Source organism: Cupressus sempervirens, chromosome 3, assembly GCF_028749045.1.
Source record: "Cupressus sempervirens isolate cs-2001-9-10 chromosome 3, ASM2874904v1, whole genome shotgun sequence".
Classification (NCBI taxonomy): Eukaryota; Viridiplantae; Streptophyta; class Pinopsida; order Cupressales; family Cupressaceae; genus Cupressus; species Cupressus sempervirens.
Window position 1 is genome coordinate 680,041,099 of NC_143120.1, and position 6,812 is coordinate 680,047,910.

Below are 6,812 nucleotides of genomic sequence, written 5' to 3' on the forward strand. Positions count from 1 at the left end.
TCTCTCTCCTAGGAACACTTTGGATGTTAAATGCTTGGAATCCTTCAAGAAGATCCCATACTCTGTGTTTGTAAGATTTTAGGAGGTTGGTCTTAGTGATATTTTGACTTCTAACTTGATGAACAACTAAATCACTATCCCCATAGACCTTCAAGGATTTGATGTTCCTCCTTTTTGCTAGTTGAAGGCCTTGGATTAGAGCCTAATATTTTTCCACATTGTTGGTGCAACTAAATTGGATCCTATAAGAGAAATAATATTTCTCCAATTCAAGAGAAATTATCATAACACCAACTCCTAACCCATTATTTCTTCTTGAGCCATCAAAGAACATGCTCCATAGACCATTGATGTCCTCTTGTGCCTTCATGAGACTAGGGATAGGGGCATTCTTCTCCAATATGCAATATTTGCCAAGGCATGTTTCTAGAGCTTCTTATTTTGGATCAAATTGATAAGCAATGGTCCATTCATCCAAAAATTGATTAGACACTCCTACCTATGAAGTAGCATACTCATGGATTGTGTTCCCTTTATTCTCCTCCCTAATTGTAGAATTCATGTTTATAAGGCTTGGGGTGTAAATCTCTATGTGGTTAAGGGGTAAAGGCTCTACTCTTAAAGAAGCTCTTGTTCTATATCTCGTCCTAAAGAACATATAGGACCAATCTACTACAATGTGACCTCCTATTCGCAAAGTGAAGTCTCTGGAAAGAAAAATAGAAAAATAAGGTTCTACTTCAGCTACTAATATATCTTGGATTACAGTGCAACTAGGGAAAGAACGCAATGCCATCTCCACATTTCTTGGGACCCCTATAGTCTTGATAGAGATACCATCTCATTGAAGGACATCCTTGACTATGGGCTCGTACTTGATACCAAGGAGATCAACTACACTTTAAGGCATTACAGAACTACTAGCCCCTGAATCTATCATACAATTGTGGACTAGTCTATCTCCTATGATAAAAAAAACATAAAAGAGAGGAGGCTTGATCTTCTTACTTATTTCTTCTTCCTTTAATGGATGCACCAAGCTTGTTGCATTCTCCTCTCTCAGTAGCTGATTCTTTGCTTCTATGCTCTCTAACTCCTTCTGCAACAATTCTTTTTGTGATAGTATAGTGGCAACAACATCCCACATGCAGATATTGACATTAGTCTTTTTCATTTGATCCACCACACTAAAAAGAGTGTTAGTTTCTTTGGTTGAAACTTTAAGAGCTGCATGGGTAACCTGAGATTGGGTAAGATCCTTATTTCTTATTCTTTTCTTGTACTAAGGAGTAGCATTGGGTTGGGCATTCATCATTTCCACATATGGAGCAACATTTGAAGTTGAAGCTTGATTAGGTGATAGGGGTGTAGCATCTTCAACAACCCTTCTTTTGCTCCTAGTATTGTGAGTTATAGCATCATGACTGGCATGAAAATGCTCCTCTAGTTGATGGTTCATGAAGGAGTAATCACCTTGTTGTTGTGCATGAAAACCATTAGAAGATTGGCTAACATTATACTACTTACCTACTATTTTCTCTTGTGTATTCAATGCCAAGTAAGACTCTACCTTCTGACACATACAACATGCATAGGAATAGTTACAAGAAGGAAATAAATCTTTCTCTTGAGAAAAATTGTTTTGGGGAACTAAGGCTCCGTTTTGATTGTATGGAACACGACCTTGATTTTTATCAGGAGGCCTATTATTCATAGGGGATTGATATTGGATTTGGAAAGGCCTATTTCTTTGGGCTTGCTTCCTTTCTAAGGTCACCAACTTGTTACTCATCTTTTGTATTACTGAGAGACTATCCTTTAGCTTCTTGTCTTGAATCTGCAACTTCTTTCCTATATCTTGCACTAAGACCTTCAAATCTCCTAATTCATTGGTAGATGTAGAGAAGCTTGAGGGGTTGTAGCAAGGATTTGACATGTGGAAGAAGTAGGGATAGGGGCTATTGAAGGTTGGTAAATAGGCATATCAGGAAAGAAAGGAATTGGAGGCCTTGGAACTAATTGTCCTCGTATTAAAATGTTTTCTGCTCTAATAGCAATTTTATAGGCATCCGGTAAAGTATCCCCTCCCATAGTTTGCACTGTGGTAGCTATGTCACTATTAAGGGCTCTAAGGTAATGGAAGAAGGTGTTATCAAGGGAAGGCTTTGCTACAGTGGGTATTCTATCCCGTGTCTTCTAAAATCTATAATTAAAATTAGTCATGCACTCATGGGGTGCCCTTTTGACTACGGTCAACTATTCTAAAAGTGATTGATGATCACTATCATCCTCAAAATACTTACAAAGTCCTACTCCTAACCCATCCCAACTAGTAATAGAGTTGTGAGGCAAACCTCTATAACATTGTAATGCTTTACCTTTTAAGGATGAAGCTAGAAGCCTAACATCAACATCATCCTCTTCAACACCATGTATATTGCAAACATATGATACTTCTTGGATATGTTCAATAGGGGAGGTAGAAGTTTCACTACTAAAGTTAGGTACACTTTTAAGGGCTAATACCATTATATCATTTCTTTGATCCAATAGAAGAGGACTTTCACCATTAAAGGTGGAAAAAGCATGAGCTCTAGCCATATAAGCAAGTGAGCTATTAATATGAGCAGATTGTATTCTAGGTTGAGGTCTAACAATACGAGGAGTGGAAATGGATCTTGCAAGGGTATGTGTTAATGCTGCACTCCTAATTGGTGACAAAGATACTCTAGTCTTTCTTCTTCTAGGATTGGAAAATGAAAGCTCTTGGTATTGAGACTTACCTCTAGAATGTGCCCTTGTTTTGTCTTTGGGCATGCATCATAGCAACTATGGTTTGAAACCAAATATGAATGATGTAGTCACCGAGTGATTTGTGGAAATGAGTCTCTTGAATGCTTGAAATATTGAGAGTAGCACTATCTTCTCAAAATCAACTTGAAATTCTTCTCTTTTAACACTAGTATACTTTAAAATCTTCTTGAATATTAGTCCCACTAGGTGTGCCAAAAACTATTGATACAAAAAATTGCACCTTTGCCTAAGAGAATGCATCTTATGTGGCCTTGTGTAACATGGAAACAACCTCCAAGCTATGGGACTTGAATTGTGAGGTTGAGTCTTCGGAGAAGGCCAACTTCCTTTACTATTAGGGTGCACCTAACTGCACCTGGAGAGGAAAAGGGATAAAAAATGCATGAAATAAAACCACCTAATCTAATCTAAGAGGAGGTGATACACCAAAATAGCTTGTTCGACCTTATTTCTACCTAACAATGCACTATTCATCAATATACTCTCAAAATATACACTGATTCAACCTTTGTTTCAATTCAACATCCACACATAGATAAAAAACCAAATGAAATGCTACAAGGAAGTAACCTCACTCTATAACATTCAAAGGAAAAATAGATATCGTTATGCAATTTAAAGAATAGAAGAGAAACCATTAACAAGACAAGAAAGTTCAACAATTATATTAATGGTGAATGAGGTAAGATAGAGAATACATTCATGCATAGACAAAAGGAAATTATAGTAGTAGAGCAAAAGAATGCAATAGTAATGAATCAAAAAAATAAGGCCAACCCTAAGAAGAGTTACAAAATTTGCCTTTGTAGCTCAAGCATAACATAGAGATTTCTTTACAATTCTATTCATGCATTTAAGAATGTCAAAGGGTGATTGGGTGAGATTTGGATGATAGATCGGATCTAGTACACCTTTAGAGGCATGGAAATCATCAACCCTAACTAGAAGAAACCCTGATCTTGACATGAAATGATGCCATTAAAGAAAACATTACTTCAAATGGATAACTAGGAGGTAGGCAACATGTCTTTCACATCTTCTAGCATGGCCATAAATTGGGAGTGGTTGGGATCAATCATGGAGATTAGATCACACAAGAAGACCATTCTTATCCCATGGTTGGCTTGAAAAATCAAAAAATTCAGTAGTCAAAGGGATCAAGCAACCAGAGTGAGCCATGTGGATCAATAGTCTTATTTATTTTCACCACCTCATGAAGTATTCAAGTGTTGACCACCTTACCCAATCCCAACTTTGCCACCCTTTTACCTCTATTAACCACTTGCCTTATGAAAGAAAAAACTCAACACTTAACCACTAGTCACTACTTCACAACATACCATTAATGTTTCCTTTTAACCATGGTGACTTAGCAGTAACTAGAATTCCTTGGGTCATAGTTTCACCATTCAACATAAAATATCCTACAAAAATTGTGACCAACTTTTCAAACTTTAGATCGCCCAGACACTGTCAGAGATCCTTTAAGTATAAATTATCTACAATGTCGTGATTAGTGGTGATTTAACCACTGTGGCTAACTATCCACCTTCCACCCAAACTTGCAAGGACACATGTTCTCATGTTGCATCCCCACATTCCCAAAACACATTGCATCTTCAAAATATGAGAAAGCAACAATCGTCGATCACTAAAAGATCAATGATCATGGAGACCTTAGTTATTACTATGCTTTCCCTCAAAACTTTTAGACCCACAAGACATTCAATATCCACCTCATGATATATGTAGATATTTGACCAACTAAATCCTGCTAACCTGCCATGCTGCTCTGACAAGTTGAACCCTTGCAACACACAAGGAGAAATGTTGTCATCAAGTCTACATGTTCGCAAGACACTTGCCCACTTTTTTTAACCTCCTTGCATCTTCAAAATGTAGGAAGTCACCCATTGTAGATCTTGGAAGATTGGATGAAGGATGAAATGTTGACAACCCTCTAAGATATATTAGTACTTCAATCAACCAAAAGCTTTTTGTATGCTGACTCATCCTGAAAACTCTCCTACTTGTGACCCATAATGAGAATAGGTCCCACATGTCCATGCATTGGTAAGGTTCTTTCTTACATTCCTTAAAAACCTTGCAACTTCACAAAGTGGGGACACACCAACTGTAGATCATCTTTGATCTAATGGTCTAGAAACATGTGAGAATCTTGCTAGGACACTAACCAATAGAAACACGACCCCATGCTAGCTCATTTGAAAATTTTTTCACTTCACCCATGGCCCACAAGAGGAAATGGAGCCCCCAAAAATTACATTGACTTGGAGAGGGATAGACACATTGTGTTATGTGGTAGTCTATTACTTTGTCACTATGACAAAAGGAAATGTAGTATTTGATAGCAATAAAGTGTCAACCCTTGATCCTTCTTGATTTGATGGTGGATAAATTATGGGCTCATAAAAATATTAAAATGCACAATCAATTGGAAAAGACATAACCTAAGGTTAAAAGATTTATTTTATCTTGCCCTACTATTTGAATATTTCAAATATATGAACATTATTGAGTTTAAGTTCAAATATTTCGAAGTTGGTGAGAAGGCATTTTTGGTTAACATTTACTCAGATTTGAATGCAGTGGATATTGCATCCTATGGATTATACAGTCTCCTCAACATCTCAGAAGGAGTAAAGGATTCATGGGAGAAGAACATGAAGAGTACGACAGTCAGCTTTGGAGATTGTATTTCTCTCGTATCAGCTTAGTACGAAGGTAATGAACTAAATTTTGGCATGTCAATAAGTTTTGACACCTTTGTCATTAATGTCAAAGGGGGAGAAGTATATACAAAAAAAGTATAAAGTATAATTGAAGAGTGAGTATTAGCATTAGGAGTTATAAGGTAAATATGGTAATATGTAAAATTCCACAATTTTGCAATTTTAAAATTTTGTAAAGGCTAGTTTTGAAATTTTTTTGCAAGCAACATTTTGGGAACTTAGCCAATTTTCCCATATGTTTCCATCAATGTGAGAGATTTTTGGAAATATGGCTAAGTTAGTAAGGTTAAGGGTTGTCATTTATGGAAACATATAATTCTAGAATAGAACATAGAACTTATAACTGAAGAATCCATGATTAGAGACAAAAAATTGTCTAAGTGTAAGACAATTTTGATATCAGTTTAGAGGCAACTTCAGTATTGAAAAGTCTATAGTGATACTCAACATGTGCATAGTTAAGGACAACTAGAACATAGTGTCATAATGATGTACCTAAGTGTGCATATCAATACAGATAGTACATATGAAGTCACAAGTCAAACACTAGTAAAGGCATTAAAATTGGCTGAAAAAAAAAACACAATAGAAACAAAGGAATAAAGAGTTAAGGAATTATTTTTGTCACAAAATAATTACTTAATAATGTAGGGATGACATCCTACATGTTTACCCTATGTTAGCATAATGTGTGAAAGTATCAAGCTGACTACACAAGAGTTTTGTGAAGGAAAAAGGGTATAAATAAAGAAATCATTACCCACAAAGGATGTGTTGAATGTGGATTGTATGTTATGCAAATGACAAGTATATAGTGTATATGAAAACTAAATATGTGACATGAAAACTTGTGTGAGATACCTATGATGCAAATCCTAATGTAAGATTAGAGATATGCAAACTACAACAATTAACAGATAAGAGGTTATTGTATCTATCTTGTTTTGTCAAAGGCACTAAATTGTATAATTACATGTTTGGGCAGTGGGATCTTCTTTCATACATATGTATTTGTAATACCAACTCCTAAAATTTTTGAGGGTTCTAATAGGGCCTATTCCTCTAACAAGGACTGAGACACTATATGTAATTCTTAGACTCATAACAGGGTCAATATCCTTAACAAGATTCTTTTGTTTAGTAGATTGTTTCATGGGTACCATCCCCACCAGGGTTTTCCCTTGGCTAAGGTTTCCCTAGTTAACAAAATATGGTGTTACAAGTTCTCTTTGTGTATGGATTTAT